Below are 23411 nucleotides of genomic sequence, written 5' to 3'. Positions count from 1 at the left end.
AGTTCAAATGTTAATGGCTCCTATAAACGCCCTCATGATACACCTAAAATAATGGTTTACCAACTGGGCCTCATTTAGCCCAAGCAAGCCGACACGTAAAAGTAACCCTCACAGTCGTCCATTAGGGCTAAACGTCTAACAGGTTTCATATGTGACCTATAAGACGAAAAGAATTTTCCACAGATGAGCTTCTGGCACTGTGCATTTCAAATCTTGTTGCTCTGCCACTTCCCACATGCTTCCTGTTCTGAGAGCCACAGCACACACACTGCCTCACCCCAGGTGAGTCAACACCATAGGAGGTAGGAGTTTTCCTGGAAACCATTCCTCCCCCAGTAACTGTAACCTACACAGAGGTGACCAAGAGCCACATTCATGAAATATTCTATACATATATCGCATCCCACATAAATAGATCCTATTTGCCCACACTAAATCCATCCTTGACTTAACTTTCAGTAAGCGGAATCCAAAAAAAATGCCTACAGTTATTCCAGCACCACCTGACAGGAGGGAAAAAGTGACACAGGAGAAGTCAGGGTGAAAAGAAACAGCAGCCATCAGTGACTGTGGTTGGAAAAACGTGCTTTTGCAAATTTTACAAAAACATGAGACCATGTGAAAGCGTTGCCAGGCTCCTCCTGAGGTCTTGGGAGGAGCAGGTGCGGGGCCCAGCAAAGCTCTGCAAAGGGGCACAGTCCTCAGAGATTAAAGAGACCAGGAGAAGGGTAATTACTAAGGCGGGGACCTCTGAGCTGCAGCCTCTGGCACAATTACCTTAACAAGTTAAATGAGCCCCAGATAAACGTGTACCTAATAAACCCGGGCTGCTCCCGCCTGGAGCCCTCGCTAGGAAGGAAGACTTCAAAGCCCAAGGCCGGGTCATCAGAGGTGCTGATCTCCCCTCTGGGCCAGGCCTGTGCATGGGCTGCAGGCCAAGGCAGGGCCTAAATCTTACCTCTCACAAAGCCCCAGGACCTGCTCCCGCAGGAACACAACACTGATTCACACACAGACAACTTTTCTCCACCCCAAGCCCTTCATATCCAGCACCCCGGCTGGATATGAACACACGTGCATGTGCGTGCACACCCAGAATAGCAATTCCAAGCAGCAGAACCAGGGCCTTCGATAGGTCTGAGCAGGGAAAGATTCCTTTTGTGGGGAGGGCCAAGACAGGTGAAGAATGGAGAAGATCATTGCCTCCTATTCCCTGTGCACAGGTTGGGGGCCATGGCCGGGCAGCCAGCCACTGCCTTTCTTCTTCACACTTACCCAGTGCTGGAGTCCAAGTTTCTGCAGACCTGGGAAGCCTATCCCATATCTCTCTGCCTTCAGTCCATATAGCACTTCTTCTACGGTTAGGATAGAGTTTGATGTAGGCTGTCTCCCAAAGGTTAGTGGTCTAGAGGCTTGAAAGGTACATTTAAGAGGTGGGTCCTAGTGGGAGATAATTAGGTCATGGGGGCACCACCCTCAGAAGAGATTAATACCCACCAAGGAAGTAGGTTGGGTCCCCTGGGACCAGATGAATTATGTTTGGCTTCTTCCATGTGCTCCACTCACCACCTCTGCTCATGTTTCCACCACGAGATGCCATCTACCATGTTGTGATTCAGCAGAAGGCCCTCACCTGAAGCCAAACAGATGGAGCTGCCTGATCTTGGACTTTCAGCCTCCAAAACTGCAAGCTAAATAAACGTCTTTTCTTTTTAACTCATCCCACCTCGGATATTTAGTGATGGCAATACAAAATTGACTAAGACATATTCAATCCAAGTAGAAAACCCTGAACCATCAGGACATAGTGGTGCACACATCTGATCCAAGCGACTTAGAAGAGGAAGGAAGAGAAAAAGGAAAACCCCAAAGCAGATAGTAGGAAATTAGTATCCAAGAGCTCCGGTTCAGAGCAGTTATAGACTGAGCCTGGATGGTGCTGGCCCCACAGGATGCTGACTGAAAGGCTGAGGTAGCGTCATCAGTGACCCCAGCCTCCAACCCAAGGTGATCGGGAAACAGTGGGGATGCAGGGAGAGGTGTAAGGGCTGTGAACCTCCAGTGTCTGCAGGGTTGGCCAAAGTCCTGGCGTGCCTCTCAGACTCGAGTGAGACCTGCCCCTCAGACCTGGTGTCTCTAGAGCAGCACAAACCTCAGGTTTGACCGATTGGCAAAGGGTGTTCAAAGATGGAGAGTTGAGTGGAAACGAAGGCCCTGGATTTAAAAGAGCTGGGGGAGAAGATGGCCACTAGCCTCTCTGGGTGGGTGAAGGGCTCATCCTCGTGAGTAACCACAGCCATGCGCAGGCAGACCCACCAGAGCTAGCTGGGACTGGGCCAGGTCTTTGAGGCTCTTCCGCTCAGGAAAACCCTGTTCTCTGTCCTGAGCCAGAAGAAGAAGGAAAACAGGAAACACATGTTCTTCAGGGAAGGCTGAGCACCCAGCCCCAAGAAGCCCCCAGGGAGGATCTGCTCCCTGTATGGGAGTTTCCCACCCTACCTGGGGACCTGCCCTGACCAGCCCCGAGGGACAGATGTGCCTTTCAAGCTTATACAAAGACTCCGAGCATCAGTAGGCTGGATGCATTCTTGCAAACTCCTGTGCAACCTTGGACAAGGAGCTCAGCCTCCCTGCGAAAGGCCCTTGCCTGCCTCTCTGGCTTTGGGTCCATAAAGTGTCACACACCTAGAAACACTATTGGGAATTCCAAAGAGACACTTCCCTCCCCGTCCTTTTAAGCCTCTGCCTCCAGGAAGCCTTCTCTGATTACCCCAAAGGGAAGGAGAGCTTGGCTGGAGCTCAGCAGAGCCCCTCTGCCATTCACAGTTCACTCCTCTGCAAGGGGCTTAACACATGCAGTGCACCAGACAGAGGTCACTGATGTCCGATCATCTTGTCCGCAGAATCATGAGCACCTTGAGGTCTGGTGACCTTGTTACTCTTTGTGTTCTCCCCAGCTGCAAGCATTTATGTGAGAAACCCTGGCTTCACGGTGTCATGAGGTGCCCTCAATCCCATGCCCTCCTCTCCCCTTGGATCCAGTCCTGACTGATGGGACTTGGGTTTTGGCCAACATAGTAGCTAGGGCACATGGGGGAGCAGCCCAGAGGACCTGAGGAGGACCCTTTGAGATCCTTCTTACCTGCCTTTGGCCTGCACAAGGGGAACTCCAGGAATATTTGCTGGTCTTGCCTTCATCTGTCCATATCCCCCTTGGATCCAAAATGCAGGTCTGGCCTTACTCACTGAGCTCTGTGCACCTGAAGGCCAGGCCTCCGATGTGGTTGGAGAGGCTCTGAGAAGGAGGAGGCCCTGGGAAGCACCGGACATCAGACATCAGGGACACCTGAAGCACTGAGACGATGGCATACGCACCATCTCCTTGAGGGTGTCTGCCTGTGTCACCCATGTTTCCTACAAGTGTCCACATTTCTATCCTTAGTTCCTCTGGGAGAGCCCTCTCGGTGCCTCACGGGGGTATGGTGACCAGCAAGCGGCTTGAAGAAGATTTAAGAGATCTGCGGGGCAGAAAGGAGGCCGGGCTGCTGACTCAGCTCTCCCTCCGAGTGGGAGCTAGCAGAGGGCAGCTCTCCCCTTCTGCTGTATAGAGCTGCAGGTTCCCAGCCACTTTTGCCTCTAGGTTGAGCCAGGAAGCTAGTCCCACAGATGAAACATAAACCAAAGTGACAAATGTCTTCTCCATTCACTCTCTTCTGTCTGCCCACTGGAGCCAGAGAACTCTGGCCATAAAAGAGGGCAGAGCCATTAGGCACAGAGCACTTGAAATTGTCTAGTCTGGATCACCCCATGGGTGACCTCCTGCTGGCAGCAACACCCACATGGACAGTTACATGAGCAAGGGTTAGGCTCTATTGGCTCAGCCACTGAAACGTTGGGATTTATTGTTTCACCAACACGTACTGCCGTGACACAGTTGCTTTATAGGGGCAAGGAGAAAATGGGCCCACCCTTCAGACCCACTGACCTGACTCTAGGCTTGGAATGTGGTTGGGCCCCCTTCCTCAGCTTTGCTTATTGGGTTGGCCCCAGTCAGAGGACGGTTCTAGTTCAAACCACTAAGAGCAGAACTGTCCACGGTCACGCATCTCATTCTTAAACCATGATTAATTCCAACCCTCCTCCAGCCCCACCTACCCTGGCCCTTCTGGTGTGACAACCTAACGGGACACCTTTCTGAATTCCAACTGTCGGCATCACGTCCTGGATAGTAGGGGCCTCTCTGCTCTGCCTCGGAGCTCCCAAGATCCCAGCTCCTACTCTTTCCTTCCCTTCCCCAGAGACTGCTGGGTCCTGTGAAAGGCCAAAGGCAAGATCAGGCCCAGGGCTGCTGATGGTGGGCCGGTGCCTTCCATGCTGAGGGTCTTCTCAGCACTTTTGGAACCACAGGCTGGCATTTTTATTTTATCCTCATCCCTGTCCATCCTCACAGTGAGCCCATGAGGCAGACATGTGACCACCTGATTTGCAGCGGGGTGTGATGAATCCGACTTTACAAATGAGAAGACCAAGGCATGGAGAGGACGTGTCATTTGCTCAGGGGGTCCAAACTCATAAGTGGTAGGACCAGGCCCAGAATCCAGTGCCGCAGTCTAGCTGGGCACAAAATCAGGAGCCACTCAAGCAGGAACAAACTTTATTTCCAAAACTCCCCCAAGGCCACTCCCGCGGCCTTCTCCCAGGACACACCACACCAACCAGAAATCCCTTCCCCAACCAATGGGAACTCTCTGGAGTCCTCAGGAGAGCTCCAAAGTAGCAGGCCCAGGCGGACAGCAGGGGTCTAATATCCAACTGAATGCCCATCTTAACATAATCATTATCCTCTCAATGGCTTGCTGGCGTCATCTTTCAACCAAAAATGCCATGCGTCATTGTCATTCCTACTCGGCTATGGCTCTCAGCAATCCAGGTCATACAGACCCAAGAACCCGAGCCCTGAAGTCACTCTGCCACACAGCATGCTCAATAAATGTGTGATGGAGGAAAAAGCAAGGCAGACAGATTACCAGTGGCCAAACAAAGGGTTGGGTTGACAGTGCTACGTGGCCTGGGGATATTCTGAGGAAGCCCCCTGGAAAGGGGGGCTCTAGGGGTCAAGTCACATGATCTCACTAAGCGTGGTTTCTTTTACAAGGTTCTATTGGTTGTTCAGGAGCACGTGTGTGTGTGTGTGTGTGTGTGTGTGTGTGTGTGTGTGTGTGTTTGAAATCCACATAGGCCTGGACATGAAAATACAATAAAGAAACGCTTTATTTATTTAGTACTGCTGGGGATCAAACCCAGGCCTGTACATTTCAGGCAAGTGCTCTCCCACTGAGTTGCATCCCCAGCCCAAGGAAAGGCTTTAAAGCAGAGTTATCCTGTAGAAATAAGATACAGCCAAAATGCAAGCCATATATATATATGCAATATATATAATATATATGAATATATACACACATATAATTTTATATATATAAATATGTGTATAAATATATACACATATATAATTTATATCTATCTATCTATATAAATAGATATAATCTTAAATTTCCTGGTAGCTACATTTATGGTATTAGAGTTTAAGCCCAGGGCCTCCCTCATGCCAAGAAAGTGCTCTACCACTGAGCTACAATCCCAGACCATTTTATTTTATGTTAAGATGAGTTCTTGCTAAGTTGCTCAGGCTGATCTGAAAACTGTGATTGTCCTGCTTCAGTCTCACCAAATAGTTGGGATTAAGGCATGTGCCACTACACCCAGCTTCTAGTAGCTACATTAAAAAATGAAATTAACTTTAATCATATCATTTATTTGCTCTACTATATAAGAAGTGTTATTTCAACATGTAATCAATATAAATAATTAGTAAGCTATCTGACATCCTTCTGGTATGAAGTCTATAAAAGTCTGATGTATATTGTATGTGAACAACACAGCTCAGCTCAGACTAGCCAATTTCATGTGCTCGAGAGCCACAAGTGGCTGGTGGCCACCATATTACACAGCCCAGCTCTGGTCTGGGCACGTGAAGTCAGGCTAACCCAGAGAACAAGACTTTAGGACTCTCAGCACCATCTATCTCCCAGACCTGGAAAGTCCAAGTGCTTAGGCCTCACTGAGCAGACACTGCGCAAGTCCGTAAGTAGCACACAAGTAAATAAATGCCACATAAACACAAGCCACTGTGTGCAAGGTTGAGGGAAAGCAGCGGCTGGTTTTCATCTGCACAAACCTGGCATGTGTTTGTACTTTCCTATTTACAGTAGGCCCTAGGAGGAGGCCAGTAAACAGCTCAAGGAGTGCCAAGTGGCCCAGCACCCCACACAGCTGTGTCGTGTTCCCCGATTACCCCAGACCCTCAGGTTACAAGCAAGCACAGATTAAACCCAGAATGTTTGCACCACCGGGGAGCACTGTGTAGGAAATGCGAGGGGGGAAAGTCTGAGCAAAGAGCCAGGCTGGGAAATCGTTGCCAGCTGTGGTATGTGGGAGCCGGGGATGGGGCGGGACCTCAGAAGGAAGTCCTGAGTCCTGCCCTGGGTCATCTGGTCTCTGTATCTAGGCCTGGAGCATTATCTAGGAGAGAGGCTTCCAACATTCAAGGTTGGCCAGAAGAATGAGAGTGAGCCATTGAAGGCCAGGTCACCGTCCTGGGTGTGCCACCTGAGGCATCACACAGGGTCCCTCACCTAGCAGGGTGCAGTTCAGGAGGGTTCTATACTTGGTTTAGTATTCTGTGTTGCCTCCTCGAAATGCTCAGCACTTTTGGAACCACAGGCTGGCATTTTTATTTTAAATGGGGCCCCACAAACTCTGGAACCGGTCCTAAGTGGAGACATTGCAGGCAACAATAAGCCCTTCCTGCTCAGTTCCCTCCTGGGGAAGGGCTGAGCATTCTAAGGCTGGCTCTGCAGGGACCAGAGCAGCCCTTTGCCCCCTTCAGCAAAGCGAGGAGAGACCATCTGGAGGAAAGGCCGGAGCGGCCCAGCAAGGCCCTCAGAAGAGGCAGGCCCTGGAGAGCGACCAGGATGTTGTGAATTTTCCAAAGTCAGATCACAATGGTCTCTTTTCATTTAAAGAAAAATACCACAACCATTTCCTACCGAAGGTTAAGTCTTTACACTTAAAAAGACATATTTTTAACCTGCCAAGGAATGTGCTTTTTAAAGCTGGCTTCCAGCCCTTCCTGAGGTTGAGAGTCCCTCCCTCTGCTCCCAGGGAGAGGCCTGGGGTCTCACAGGAGTGTCGAGTGGACCCCCAAAGATGGACAGGGAGGGGTCAGGAACTGGTGCTGCTGGCTGTCCCCTGACTTAGCAGGACAGGAGCTCCTGACCCACCAAAACACCATCCCCTGCTCTCCCAGACCCACCTGAGGCAGGGTCCTGCGCCTTCTGCCTGGAAACATGCTTCTCCAGCCTTGCCCAAAGGCCACAGGCCCGGCCACTACCTCCCACCTTCCTGACCCTGTCTATCTTTCAGGAAGCAGAGAAGCCACTGAACCTCTGGCCTAGACTGGGAATGGAAGCATATGCATAGGGTGACCCGTGCTCACTGGACGAGGCCCGAGCCACACAGCACCTGGGGGAACCCCTCACACCTCCCTTCCCATCTGCTCTGCCAGGCCCCCAGGGCATGGGGCTATACTCTAGGGCCTCCCCTCCATTCCTGCACCAGGTCCTACTCCTTCACTACTCAGGACATTGTGCCAGCAGTCCTCGCCACTCCCTCCTGCCAATTCTCCCCTCTTAATGGACTATTCTCACCAGCATACAAATATATATATGATTCCTATATATATCCTCTGTGTGTGTGTGTATGCCAAATATCCATTCTGTTGTTTTCATGTCTCTGGAGAACTCCAATAATCTTTATCAGATTTGGGAGGCTGAGTCAAGAGGATCTCAAGTTAAAAGCTAGCTTCAGAAATTTAGTGAGACCCTAAGCAACTTAGCAAGACACTGTCTCAAAATAAAAACTAAAAAAGGGCCAGGGATGTGGCTCAGTGATTAAGAGCTCCTGGGTTCAATGCCTGGTATCCAAACAAACAAACAACAAATAATTCTGTTTATCAGATCAAAAAAATTTTTTTCTTAGTTTGTTCTTTCAATTAACATATGATAAATTTTATCATAAAATGTTCCTGCACCAGTTAGGATGATCTCATGATTTTTTTTCTTTGATTCCACATATGTAATGAACTAAATTAATTGGTTTCCAAATGCTAAAATAAACTTGCCTTTCTGTAATAAATCCAATTTGGTAATAATTTAATATCACTTTTGTATATCTTTGGATTTGATATGCTGACATTTAATTAGAGAATTTTGCACAAGTAGGACATTCCTCGTGAGAGAAATTGACCTGTCATTTTTCTTCCTGTGACAGTCTTATAAGGTCTCCCTCTCTCTCTCTCTCTCTCTCTCTCTCTCTCTCTCTCTCTCTCTCTTGTTTTTTCCTAATTAAATTCACCAGGACTTGTTAATTTTTCTGGCCTTTTCATATTTTATGTTAACCCTTTATGTTTCATTAATGTATGCTCACTTCTTATTATTTCTCCTCCTCCTCTTCCTCCTCTTCCTCTTCTTCCTCTTGTTCCTCTTCCTCTTCTTCCTCCTCCTGGGTTGTTTTGGGGTTTTGGATTTTTGTTGTTGCAGTACTAGAAATTGAACCCAGGGATGCTATACCACTGAACCACATCCCCGGCCACCCTTCCTTCTTTCTTTCTTTCTTTTGAGACAGAGTTTTGCTCAGTTGCTCGTGCTGACCTTGAACTTGCCACCCAAGTCACAGGGATTGCAGGCGAGTACCACTGCACCCAACTCCATCCCCCTACTTTCTTGGATTTAGTTTGCTATTATTTTTCTAGCTTCTTGAGTTAGATATTTAAATCATTGATTTTTAGATTTTTTTTCTAGCAAAAACATTTAAGTCAATAATGTTCTTCAAAGTAATGTTTCAACAGTGTCCTAAATGCTATGCAATATAGTATTTTTATCATCATTCAATTCAAAATAGTTCCTAATTTCAATTGTGATTTATTTTTTTTACCATGAGTTATTTAGAAAAATATTGCTTAACTTCCAAACATTTGAGGATTTTCCAATTGTCTGTTTGCAACTGATTTCACACTTAGTTCCAACAAAGTCAATGAACACATCATATTGGATTTCAGTCTCTTCAAGTCTGTTTAGACTAGATTTATGACCTCTTCTAGGGTCAATTTTTGTAAATGTCCCATCTGTACTTGCAAAAAATATATATTTGAGGTTGTCAAAAACTATGTTCTGTATATATAAGGTGTGTGTTTATATGGCATGTACATATATATGGTATGAACTATGTATACACAAAATAAAGCATATATATATAACATATACAGATATATGGTAAGAACTATATATATAAAATAAAGCATATATATAAGGTTTAACCATGCTGGGGTTTTTTTTGTTTGTTTGTTTTTTAAGAAAGAGTGAGAGAGAGAGAGAGAATTTTTTAATATTTATTTTTTAGTACTTGGCAGACAGAACATCTTTGTTTGTACGTGGTGCTGAGGATCGAACCCGGGCCGCACGCATGCCAGGCGGGCGCGCTACCACTTGAGCCACATCCCCAGCCCAACCATGCTGTTTTAAACCTCTTCTGGATCCTGTTTTTGTTTTCTGCTTATCTATCAGTAATTGAGAGAGGTATATAAATGTACACATATATAATTGTGGATTTTTCATCTCCTCTCTTTAATTTCCCCTTTCAATCCTGTCATTTTTGCTTTATTTATTTCAAGGCAATATTATTTGGTTCATACAGCTTTCAAATTGGTTTATATTCCTCACTGAAGCAGAATATAGCTAGTTTTGATTTTGTTATTTGCTCTGACAATCTTTTTTTTTTTTTTTTTTTTTTTGTACCAGGGGTTGAACCCAGGGGCGCTTAGCCACTGATCCACACCCCCAGCACTTTTCGTATTTTATTTAGAGACAGGGTCTCACTGAGCTGCTTAGGGCCTCCTAAATTGCTGAGGCTGGCTTTGAGCTCACAATCCTCCTATCTCAGCCCCCTGAGCCACTGGGATTATAGGTGTACACCACCACACTGGGAGACAATAATGTATTTTACATAGAGCAATAATGCTTCTGTATGTATTGTAATTACCATCATGTTGGATTTTAATCTACTTTTTCCTTTACATATGTTCTGTCCATTCTATGACCCTTTCTTGCCTCCGTTTGGGCTGATTTAATATTTTTATAGTGCCATTTGACCCATCTTTTTAGAGTAATACACTTTGGTGTTTTTGCTGGTTTTAGTGGTCACAATACTTATCTTTGACTTATCAAAACCTGATAGAAATAAGTCCTTCTTATCACTCCCTGAGTACTGCAAGGACCTTGGACTGACTTACTACCATCCTCCAATGCATGCCACTCTTTTCAGACATATGAATCCTCTATACATTTTAAATCCCACAAGATTAATTTTCTTGTATATGCACTCAATATTCTTTTGGGTTTACATGCATTTACCTTTTCCTTTTTTTTTTTAATGTATTTTTGTTGTTGTTGTTTTTAGTTGTACTTGGACGCAATACCTTTGTTTTTATTTATTTTTGTGTGATGCTGAGGATGGAACCCAGGGCCTCATACGTGCTAGGCGAGCGCTCTACCACTGAGCCACAACCCAGCCCCAGATATTTTCCTTTTCTCATTCCTCCCTGCATCTCCAGGATCACACTGAATTCGTGTTCCCTCTGCCTAAAGAACACTCATTAGTATTTCTTTTGCTACAGGTCACCTGGTGATGAGATTTGACTTTGTTTTTCTAAAAGTGTCTTTATTTCTTCTTCTTCTTCTTTTATTTTTAAGGATATCTTTGCTTCTACAGAATTCTAGCTGGTACTCACTCTCAGGACTTTGAGACACATCATTTTATTATCCTCTGGCTTCCATTGTCTTACTTGAGAAGTTAGCTGTCCATCTATTGCATCTTTTCTTTCTGCCTACTTTTAAGAGGTTATCTTTGGCTTGGCACAGTGATGCACGCCTCTAATCCCAGCAACTCCGGAAGCTGAGTCAGGAGGATTGAGAGTTCAAAGCCAGCCTCAGCAACTTAGTGAGATACTTGGCAACTCAGTGAGACCCTGTCTCTAAATAAAACACAAAAAAAGGGCTGGGGATGTGGCTCAGTGGTTAAGCACCCATGGGTTCAATCCCTGGTATCAAAAAAATGAGGTTATCTTTGTGTTTCCTTTGCAATGTGTAATCAATCTCCCTGGAAGAAGTGAGAAGAAATACAGGAGGTAAGGAATATGGATGTAAGAGGGCAAGTATACTTCTGTGATATCAGACCCAAAGTTCTCTTCTTCATGAAGGTCAGAGAAATCCCTGAAAGATGGCCACCATATGCCTGGGAGCCTTAAGGTGGTAGCCACCAGAACTTGAGATCTTACCCAAGGAAGATCTTGGGCCTAACTACTGAAAAGCAGTCTAATAACTCCAGGGTTGGATAGAGTGAGATGGAAAGAAGGGAGTGGAGGAGATCCCACCTGTGCAATTTACATCCAGGCACAATGGTATAGTCTGGATCTGGAAACCTAAATCTCACAGCCAAATGAGTGGAGTCACAATATAGCACTAAAACGTCCGTGCCACAAGGGCAGTGTTCTTTGTCTGTTATGTTCACTCCTGAGTTCCTTGCCCCTAGAAGAGTGTCAGGCATGTAGCAAATACTCAATAAATGTTTATTGAATGAATGGATTAGAATAAATCCTGGGTTCTGCCTCAGTGGATTCCTTCCCTACCTTATCAGGCAAGTGATTTGTTTGCCTAACAAGACATTCTTTCCCGTCCCCAGATAAATACCCAAGCCCCAGGGATAAGATCTTCAACTACATGGTCAGCCTTCCTCAATCTCCTGGGGACCCTCCCCGTAGCCCTTTCAACAATACTAACGGAGAAGCCTGGGGCCCCTTGTTTTACCTCACACCTAGGCTTCATTTGAGAATGCTGCAATAACAGGCAGGCATGTACACCAGGACCAAATAACCATACAGTAATTGCCTCAGAAAATGTTTTCATTGGAGAATAGAGGAAAACTCTTGGATGAAATATTCACCCTGGAAGTTGTGCTTTTCCCTATCAAAATCTGAAGCTGCCTATATAACTGCACTTACCACTCATGGCAGGAGGAAGGCTCTTGGCATGGTAGGCTTATTGAGCAGGATGTACACTGGCTGAGCGCCCCACCCACTGTGTTTCCAGGCTCAGCCAAGCCTGGGGTGTAGCAGGCAGCAAAGAAACAGAGCTGTGAAGACCTGCCTGCTGCACTCTGTGTTGAAAGTCTCATCTCGGGAAATGGCCAACAGAGAAACCAAGAGTTCCTAGGCCAAGTGCCCCAAGAAGAAAAGGCACAGCTGGCTTGTGGGACTACGTGGGATTCTATAGGGTTGGGAACAAGACGAGGGTAGGAAGAATGGGCAGAGCCTGGATACGGCCAGAAAGCTGGAGCAGAACATGGATAAGAACATTCCTTTCTGAATCCCCTGATAAGGAGGGACTGAAAATTAACCCCAGACCCACATCTCATTTTGGCTAAGATTTGTATGGATATATCTGTGCCTACCTGTCTAGAGAACTACAGATAGGTCACTTTCTAGTCAATGAATCCCTTTTTCTGCCATTATCAAGTTCATAGTACAAGGACCCTCTCAAGCATAGCTGAAGAGACACAGATGAGCTGAGGGCCAACGTATCTCAAGTGAAGACCCAGGGTCCATGGTCCCAAACCCTGCTGGCCAGGGACAGAATGAGCCCCTGGGAAGTGGCCTGGGCATGCCACATGAGACTCTCACTATGGGTTATTTTCTCTCCGAAACTATCTCTCCCTGTTTCTAGACAAAGATAAACACACTATGAAAACTCATCTTCTGATCATTAGAGAAGAAAGAAACTCAGAGGATTCTGAACTCTGTTTTGCCAACAGCCAGAAAGATGTCAATGGGAATAAACAGCTATTTCTGGCAAAGGACAGGATACATCCTCCGAGCATGTCTGGGGTGGTTCCTCGGAGCTCCCAGGTGACAGTGGCCTGGCCTGATATAGCAGAGCTCCTCTCCTTTCTACCCCACCCGCCAAGGAAAATCAGGGTTTCCCAGCCCTCAGAGGATGGCCAGCCATGACCTCTGCTCTCTGCAGCCAACTGAACAGATGACAGAGGCCATCATCCAAGCCTCTCCTGGTGGCCCATGCAAGCCATGAGGATTCTGGCCAGCCCCCGTTGAACCCTGCCTCCAGTTCCATCCCCTCTTGGCCTGGCGGAGCAGAAGGGCAGCTGAGGGGAAGCAGGAATGGGCTGTGGGTTTTTCTGCAACTGCTTTGATTTTTTGTTTCTGCAGAAGAAAATACTCAGCCCTGATCCCAGGGGAGGCAGGGAGGAGAGAGCTGAAGGCTATTTCTGAGCCTGCTGCCTCCCCAAAGGAAGGGAGTGAGCGGAGCACAGAGAGCCCTGCCCTCGCTTCCTGGAATGGAGCTCGCCGCCTGATGGCCTCTGCAGTTCACAACTCTTTTTCAATCACATTATCTCATTTTTGATCTTCACAATAACCCTGTGAGGTGAGGCGGAAAGGGATTTGTCTTAGTTCAGGCTGCTAAAACAAAAAGAGCATAGACCACAGACATTGGTTTCTGCAGTTCTGGAGCTTGGAGTCTGAGATCGGGGTGCTGGCATGGTCAGGCTGTGGTGCCCGCCCTCCTCCAGGGGGCAGACTGCCGACTTCTCACTGCATGCCCACATGGCTGACGCTCTCTGTGTCTTTTCACAAGGGCACTAATCCCATTCATGAGGGCTCCACCCTTATGACTTAATTATCTCCCAAAGGTCCACCTTCTAACACCATCCCAGTGAGAGTTAGCCTCTCAACCTTTGGATTTTGTGGGAACATAAACCTTCAGCCCACAGTAGGGCTTATTACTCCCACTTTACTAGCAAGGAAACTGAGGCTTTGAGGTATTCATTCATTATGAGAGACCAGTAAGGAAAGGACCCTATGGTAGGCCTCTGATTCCAAATCTCCAGCTCTACCCACTGTCTCCAAGGGCTTCTCTGGGCTCTGCCTTTTCTGCATGCTTGTGCCCCAGCTGGGTCTCTGCAGTTCACAAAAAAGATTTAGAGTGACAAGACTCCAGACCCTGTGTCAGCTCTGCCAACACCTGGCTGGCTGTGTGGGTTCAGACACATCCCACGTTCTCTCTGGAAGTTTCTTCAGGTACTAGTAGTGTTAACAGTCCTTACCTGGCTCCCTCTGTCAATGAATGGAAGAGTCAAATGAGGGACCAATTTGCCTTTGCAGATTCTAACATGCTTTACAATGTGGAGCCACCATATTGTATCTTCACCATGAGAGTGGGTAGAAAGGGTCACCTCCTCGAATCATCTCCCTTTCCTCCCAGCCATTGCCAGCTCCACTCCTGGTGAGTCACTTCTCTTTATTAAAGGGAAGAGCCTCCTGCGCTGGGGTGCATAAGTGATGATAAACAACACCACTTATGAACTCTGCAGAGTAAATGAGCTTATCGGCCACCCAGGGCTCAGGAAGGCATCAGAGCCGGGAGAGCTACACCACAGGGTGTCTGAGAGCAGGCCTCGATAAAAACCATGTGACCTGTCACTCAGAAGATGGTGTGTCCAGGCCCTGGGAGCTTTCCTTTCAGATCTGAGCTCTGAGAAGAGGGAAGAGCCATACTGCTCCATAGCACCCTCGCCGAGGTGCCAGGCCTCAGCCAGGGCAGGAAGTGTCCTTGGTCCCACGGCCTTTCTCCCTGACCTCCCCGCCACAGCAAGCTCACCTTATGGCCAGGCAGTATGCGACCCCTGGGACCCCACCTTCGCAGGGGCCTGGGTGGGAAGAAGACACCACTCATCCCCTGCATGTCCCCAGGTCTGCCCTCCCACCTCGTGGCAAACACAAACCAACATGATGGACCTATGTGCCCACTCTGGGCCTCACCCTCTCTGGCTGCAGCTGGAGAAGGAGGGTGCCAAGCCAGCTGGAAACAAAGTAGCCACAGGCGATGTAATGCCCTCCTGGGCCATTGCCCTCGCCCCTTTCTTTCCCCCTTCCCACATCTGAGACGCTCTCCCTGACTCTGGGGGGTTACAGGAGACTCGCTCTACCAAGGTTTTCATGGGGGTGGGGGGCTTCCCAGGAGAAGCCAGGGCACAGGCTCCAATGCCAGGACCAAAGACACAACTTTCCAATGGAGGATGTTAGACTGCCAGAGAGGGTGGGGATGACGTGGGCTGAAGTGACAGGAAGAGAGGCCTTCCCACTCTCTCTGTGTCCTTCTGAGTTTGCTGGCCACTTGCACTTGCTGCAGACAGTCACAGGGCCCGAAAACTCTGGGAGCTCTGCATCCTATAAATTAACAAGATGTGGTTGCCAGAGAATTCACCCACAGGGATTGGGGGTGAGTCCCAGCCCCCTGGATGAGGAAGAAGATGCCCACACTGGACACATGATCAGGTGGCCCCACACTAACTCGCTAAGCGACTCCCGCCTGAGTCTTGCTGCAGACAGTTCACCCACCACGGCTCCAGCCCAGCATGGCACATTCGAACCAGGAAGAAATAGAAGAGGGCAAGCTTTTTGATAACTGTTTTTGCTCAGTTATGGTTCCTCTCTCCAAAGTATGTTATAAAAGTTTGTGCCATTAGAGAAAAAAGAAACTGCAAATCCTCTGAAAGTGACTTTGAGCTGAACAGTTGATTCTATCAGCTTGGGGTGAGCTCCTCATCAAGCCCAGGATGTCCCCAGGAGGTAGAGAGTATCACAGGACAGACAGAGGCCCTGGGCAGGAGGGAAGCTGTGGGATGCCATTAGTCGTGTACCTTCCCACTGTGGCCAGGAGTGTTCAGGCCACCTCCCTGGTGAAGAGGAGACCAGCTGCTCTCTTTACCATCTGGTCTGAACCAGCGCTTTCTTCAGGCAGAGCCCACACATCCTGCCTGTCTTTACCTCCTCGCTTTTCCAGATGACTGGGGATTTGAGGGAGGCAGGGGTCACTGCTGTGAATTAGAGGAGAAGTGGCCAGCCCTAAGGCAGCTGCTACTCTCATTCCCAGAAGCTCCCTCTCCTTTCTACAAGAGGGTTACCCATCCCTGCTCACAGCCCTGGGAGCTGCAATGGCTCCTAGGGGGGATATCACCTTCTCTGACTTGTTGATACAGCCACTGTGATTGTCTGTGGCCAATGGCATATGAAAGAGCCAGTGGAGTGTTGTTTTCCACCACGTTTCTTACTCGCTTCTCCTGCCCTGAGAAGGGCATGGCCCAGACAGGGAAGCTCCTGTAGTATGGGTCCCAGACTGAGAAAACAGGGGGACAAAGCCCAGCCTGCACATGACTGAGAGCTAAACCTCTGTTTTAAGGCAGAGACACATTTGTTACTGCAGCCTTACCCAGCACACACTGACTGAGACAGGGCCTTGTCCTTCTCCCACTCCTCCAGTCTCCAGAACCGTGTCTCTTGTCCACTTGCGTGTAGTCCGTGGTCAGAGATTTCTGCTCTCTTCTTTGTCTTGTGTGACAGCCTCAACTTCCCCACACACACCCTCAGGGCCAGTTGTGCAACCACATCTGATGCCCAGGACGGGCTTTCTGCCCTGTGACCCCCACGGCTGCTACCTCCCTGGGAAATGTCTCAACTAGTCTCTGCAAACTTCCAGCCTCCCCTGGGCTTACACAGACATTCTAGACGCCACCCACCAGACACAGGCTGACACCCAGGGAGATGGGGAAAACTAAGTGCAGGCACTGCCTTGGCCTAACCCAAGGCCCCCCTACCTTCACCCTGAGGGGGTCCCACAAGCTGGGGCAGGGACGACGTCAAGGGGACTTCCTCCAACTATCACAAGTTGAAGCAATTCCCTGAACCAGAGCAGCACAGCTCCTTTACCAGGGTTAGGCCTGGAGAGGAGACATTGACCTGTGCTCTGACCAGGCTTCCCTGCAGCCCTGGGCTTGGAAGGGGAGTCCCACACTTCCTCCCCAGCTATTCTCTAATCCTCCAGGCCTGGCCCAGTCCCACTCTTCACAAAGTCAGGTTTCCACGCCACAATCTCAATAATGAGGTGGCAATGTCAACTTGGAGCCCAAAGGCACTATCTTCCTTCTCTTTTCCCTAGAAGAAAGTCTTAAGGCTCATTGTCTGCATAGAAACTAAAAGAAAATTTGTTTTAAAGGATGATACTAAAAAGAAATCTGTTCAGCCAGGCAGAGTGGCACATACCTGAATCCCAGTCACTCAGGAAGCTGAGGCAGGAGGAGCATAAATAAGTTCTAGGCCAGCCTGGGAACTCAGCAAGACACCTGACTCAAAATAAAAAATTTTCAAGAGCTAAGGGATTTGCTCAGAGGGAGAACACCCTGAGTTCAATCCCCAGCATGGCGAATAAGAAAAAAAACTCTGTTCAGAGTTAAGATGGTAAACTTGGTTATGTTTCCTAAATTTTAATTTTTTAATTTTTTAAATTGTTAACCAAAATGTTTACAAAAGAAATCAGTTCAAAATAAATATATTATTGCCAATTAATTCCGCCCTTATATCAGCATTTGCAGGGAGCTGTGTAGTGGGGTGCCCTGGTGCAGGTCCATACTTAATTGTTCACTTGTCTTATGTTCTTCCCTTCTCTTATCTCCTCTGAGATTCTTAAAGCAAGTACTGGATACTCTTCCAAAGGAGGGGAGGGTGCTTCCCACCCAGCCTGCTGGGAAAGGGCTCAAGAGTGGCCTTCCCCTTTTCATGTGTCCATCCATACCCAGACCCTAATAAAATCCTCCAACACTCTCCCTGCCACAGACACATGGGACTTGGACACATGCATTAGCATGCCTAATGGCATTCAGGAGTTGGAATGACTGCAGAGAACAGGAGACTCAAATAACAGCGGCTTAAACAAAATAGGGATTCGTTTCTCTCTTATGCAATGAGAAAACCAAAGGTTGAAAATTTAGGGCAATCCATCATCTCATGTTCTGCAGTTCCCAGGCTTAGTCTAGCTTTCTCCTCTGTCGTGGTAGGGTTGACTTTCAAACTCATGCTCTCCGGGTGTTTGCTGGAGTCATTGGCATCATGGCCATGATCCAGGCAAGAGGGAAAGTGAAGGCTGCGGTATGTCACCAGCCAAATGTCCTCCCCTTTTAAGGAGCTTTCCTGGAGGCCCATCCCCACAACTTCTGCTTACCTCTCTGTATCCAGAACTGCATAGTTTGGCTACTCCTAGCTTCCAAAACCAGGCCAGAAAATGAAGTGCTGAAGGTGAGCCAATTGCCAAACCCTAACATGGTCAAGATTCTACATGGCCAGGAAGAAGAAGAGAATGGAGAGCGGGTGGGGAATTGGCAGCCTGCCCACATCCCTAGCTCCAGTGCTCCCACTGGAAGTCTCTGGCTGGCAGCTTCCTTCATCATTTGCATCTGCCTTTGTTCCCTGCTCAGGTGACAAACCCCTTGGCAAACAGAAATATGTCAATCATTTTTGTTATTCCTTGTTCTTCTGCCCCAACCTTCCAATTCTATGGTTGCAGATCAGTAAAGGCTTATTTGTAAAAAGAAAAAGCAGTAACTATGAGCCATGTATGTCTTGGGATGTTTCCCATTTCTTCCTTGAATATTTTCATCATGTGATCATTTTACATGTCATGAGCAGGTCTATTAACTCCAGAACACAATGGTGAAATTCCACGAGTCTAGAAGGGCCAAACCCAGGGGCCTTCCCCAGTGACTGTTTGTTTGGTCTGCGATCTAGTTACTATCAGTAGCCACAACAATAGTCACTTCAGATCTTTGCGATGCTTCCTAGTTTGCACTGGTCCCTTCATACCCATTATCTCTCTTGTTTTAAGTAAGCCTTTTAAAGAGGGGGGCTGTAATTATCCCTTTTTAACAGATGATGAGATGAAGGCTAAGAGAAGGCACAACACTTGCCCAAAGGCATGTGATGTGAGTTTGGACTTGAACTTCGCTGCAGGGCTAGCACACTTGCCATCACATTGGGCCTTGATTCCCTCGCTTTCGAAATGAAGAAATTAATTTCCATGATTTCAAATGCAGCACTGTGAGAAATAGAATGTGAGGCACATTTATCATTTGAAATTTCTAGCAGTCATATTGAAAAAGTAAAAATAAACAGGTGGAATTAATTTTAGTAATAGAATTTTATTTAACTCAAAACTATAGCTTCAAAATATAAATCATGTTTGTTCATTTTGGTTTTGGGTTTTTATTTTTGTTTTTGTTTTTTGGTTCTGGTTTTCAAACCCAGGGCCTTGCACTTGCTAGGAAAATGCTCTATCGTTAAGCTATGCCTTCTGATTCATGATAAAAAATATCAAGAGATTTTAGGACTGGAGATGTAGCTCAGTGATAGAATATCTGCCAAGCATGCACAAGGTCCAGAGTGAGACCCTAACCACCCAACCTCCCAAAAATAAAAAGGAGGGGCGTATTTTTTTTTCAGCCCATGTTCTCAGTGAGAGGCATGCTTCCTTAAACTAGGTAACATTTTATTCATTGTATTTCCAATTTCCAGCACCAACTCACCTAGAAAGATTTTACCGAAAAAAACCCTAGGACCAATAAACATGAACATTGGACCCCAAATGACTCTAAGTACAATGTGGAGATTCAACAGCTCAGGAAGCGCACTTCAGGAATCCAGAGACCCCACCCCAGCCATGGTTATGTGGACACATAGCAGAAGCTACTGGCCAGGACCATAGGGGTAGAAAATGGGCCAAAGAATTTATGGACTTGATTTGTCAGGAAGTAAGTGAAGCAAAAAAAAAGGGAGATAAAAATAGAAAAAGCTTGAGCTGTTTTTCAACAAAAGTGTGTGAGAAAGTTCAGTGGACAAGCACAACACCTAACAGTAGCTAATGAGCTGGTGTCACAGGTCACCAACTCAAACAACTATTTGGTCACTGACTCAGCTTAATGATTGAAGAACATTAGGCAAAGAGTTTCTGATGCCTTAAATGTACTAATGACAAGGAACATTTAAAAAAAAAAAAAAAAAGAAAAGAAAGAAAGAAACCAAATGAGTTGACCTGCCTACCAATTCTACTTAGAAATGTCAAAACCTGGAACCAGAGAAGCAGAGGTGGGTAGAATAAATAAAGCAGAACAGACACAGCTGCAGACACAGCATATGGGTTCAAAGAAATCAGCCACATAAACGGCAGAACAAGGCCCCTCCAGCTCTGAACTCCACTGCTGCCATTCATAATCATCCATACAAGCAGAAAAGTAGTCATAGATTGTGGCATCTCTGGTGACAAGTCTGAATATCTTTTTAATTTGGGGGGCGGAGGGAGCGGGTACCAGGGATTGAACTCAGGGGCACTCGACCGCTGAGCCACATCCCCAGCCCTGTTTTGTATTTTATTTAGTGACAGGGTCTCACTGAGTTGCTTAGTGCCTTGCTAAATTGCGGAGGCTGGCTTTGAACTGGTGATCCTCCTGCCTCAGCCTCCCAAGCCGCTAGGATTACAGGCCTGCGCCATCACCCCCAGCTCTTTTTAATTTTGACGACACCCTTGAAATCCATGGTGACACAGAGGTGCTAAAGTGGATGGGAATCTCCTTTAGACTAGTGTGAGGCAAATGTTCTCTGTGGGGTCGGAAACTTGCTAAATCACTGAGACTAAGCGCTTTTGAAATTTATCCCACAGACCTCTCCACAGCATCTTCTTGGTTAAATCAGGAACTACTTTTGAACTCTCCCCAGTTTCAAATTTATACCGGACCACCAGTGCCATCTTACCCCAAGAAAAAGTATAGACCAAGGGTTAAGCTTGGATGCTGAAGTGGCCTTAGTGGCTGGGCAGTTCCTTGTCCCAGCCACAATCTGACAGTATGGCCTCTCCCTGCTCTGAGTCAGAAGTGAGACCTCCCGCTCCCCGACACCTTGTTCATGATGATGAACACAAGGAAGATGACGAGGAGGATTCTCCACCCCAGAATAAAGGCAGGAGGAAACTCATCATCGTCATCATATCATATTCATAATCATTAAAATCCAATGCACCTTCAGTACATCTCAATTCAGATTACCCACATTTTGGGTGTTGAAAGCTCCACGTGGCTAGTGGTCATCACATTGAAAAAGTCAATTTAAAGTTAAATTTAAAGTTGAGCTTTGAAATTTAAGATTTCATAATCATACTATTTTAGACATTACCTAAGATAGTCATCTCTACACATTCTTGCAATAAAAGAACTGTCTCTGGAGCAACTAACCCCAGAGGACGCTTTAATTAAATCATCACAAAGCACTACTGCCATCTTGTGACTAACCTCTGAATTGCAAGCAAATTCCCCTTGAGGAAATAATTAGACTGCAGGAATGTTTTTCCAAGCGTGTTCTCTGACCACATCTGATCTAGGAGGTTTGTTTAGAAAATGAGCTTTACTGGACCCTACAGAATCATAATCTCTAGGCAGACCTCAAACATGCACATTTTTAATAAACATCCTAAGTGATCTTTATGCACACTAAAACTTGAGAATCTTTGATTAAAGAATATGCCGACATAATGCAAGCACAGAAAATTCAGTGGCAGCAAATGTCTGAGGACTCATTTTCCCCTAATGCTGCTTTGAGATTTGGAAGACTGCTGCCCTAGTCTTCTGGATTCTATGGAATGGTGTTGTTGTTTCTAGATAGGAAAAAATTAAAAACATCCACCCCCAATACATAGAAAACTGAAAAGAATCCACAATCCCTTTTAAAACACTTAAGGGAAGAAAGAAGTCTGCAGCCACCACCCCAGGCCACCCACACCCCTCTTGGATGCAACCCTGTTAGCTGTGCACAGAGCTCCCATACTCAGCAGGCCTCTGCTCCCTTCACAGCCTGGACCCAGCCAGTGCAAATCTTCACTGCCCTCCCTCTTCACCTCACTCCCCTGCTGCTGCAACTTTGCAACTGTCCCCTCCTTTTGAAACAGCACTTCCTGCCTCTCCCTTCTACCCTACCCCGCCCCATAATAACTTGTCCCTCAGAATGCAGACCAGGCATCAACTGCTTGGGAAGCCCTCTGCGGAGCCCTCTAGGCTGAACTCAGTGCCCCCCTTTTCCCCTGAAGTGCCTCATATTGTAATCATAGTGCCTGACTTCCCCCACAGAACTGTGATCTCTTCTAGCACAGGGCTGTGTCTTGTCTCCGTAACTCTAAAACCCGACAAAACCTCTGTCCCAAATTGGGCGTTGTTAAGTGTTTGCTGAATGAAGAAGCGTTTTCCAAAAAGTAGTCTGATGTTTTTAAATATTCATCATCTGTACCCATCCTAAGGGAGGTCACTGTGGTACATGCATTTTTATGTACGGAAAGCATGTTCCGAAGGCTTAGCACCTTCCCTGCTCAGATGCACAATGTCAGGCCATCAGGAGTGGGGAGTGGCAGTGACGGGATACCCTGAATCCAGTAAGACTGGGAGGGGTACAGGGAGAAGGCAGGAACAGAGCAACCTCGGAATGTCCTCGCCACCTCCCAGGAAGGGAGCCATTTCCCCAGAGGACAGAGGCCTGTCGTATCTTGCCTGCTTAATCTGACAGAAGCCAGCTGCAGTGCTGGGCCTGCCCCCAGGAAGGCGTGCTGAGGCTGGGAACCACATGCTGCTGTTTGCCCCTGGGGACAGGGGCACAGGGGAAGGGTAACTGACTTGTCTCCCAAATTTATTTATTAATTCCTAGCTGCACCATTTGATGTGGTTTCCAGGAGGCACACCGTTGAAGTCGGCTCTGTCCCTTCCCCACCCACCCCCAACCCACACTGCTTTGGCCCCAAGGGAGGTGGGTGAAGCTCAAGCCAGCCTGGCAGTAAGATGTAGCAATTGAGGGGTGGGTGGGGAAACAGAATAAAGAAAAGATGGGAAGTTTGCAATCCAGATATCAACCACACGTCTAAACTTGCATCCTATAGGAGATAAGGCCCCCTGACCACATCTGAAGAAGCAGGGCAATTGTGGAGTACGGGGAGAAGGAAAATTCTCCCCCACCAAATGCAAGCCTGGAAGGATTCCCCCTAATACAGGAGAGAGGTGGAGCCTGAGAGTAAAGGGTGGGGTTCATGACTTGGGTGAATGTAGCCGCAGACCCCAGCCAGAGGAACAGGAGTCAGGCCCCAACGTTCTCCACCACCGACACAAGGTGATGCTATCCTGACCTTCAGTCATCAAAGGGCACAGCAGAATGGTAGGCTTCATGCAGAGGACTTCAAAACTGGACCCTCTCCAAATACTTTGAGGGTTGTTTTGTTTCGTTTTGTGGGGTTTGTTTGTTTGTTTGTTTGTTTGTTTGGGGTTTTGGTTTTGGTGGTACTGAAGATTGAACCCGGGGGCACTCTATCACTGAG

The 23411-nt window shown here is 47.3% G+C and overlaps 1 pseudogene; it reads left to right on the top strand.

The window, feature by feature from the left end:
* The first annotated feature begins 18127 nt into the window (after nucleotides 1-18127).
* LOC143379962 (transcription factor Dp-2-like) lies at nucleotides 18128-21063 on the top strand (annotated as a pseudogene).
* The last annotated feature ends 2348 nt before the right edge of the window (nucleotides 21064-23411 follow it).

This window comes from Callospermophilus lateralis, chromosome 14, assembly GCF_048772815.1.
Source record: "Callospermophilus lateralis isolate mCalLat2 chromosome 14, mCalLat2.hap1, whole genome shotgun sequence".
Taxonomy (NCBI): Eukaryota; Metazoa; Chordata; class Mammalia; order Rodentia; family Sciuridae; genus Callospermophilus; species Callospermophilus lateralis.
Note: the sequence above shows the minus strand (reverse complement) of the source record. Positions and strands in the feature narration are given on the sequence as shown.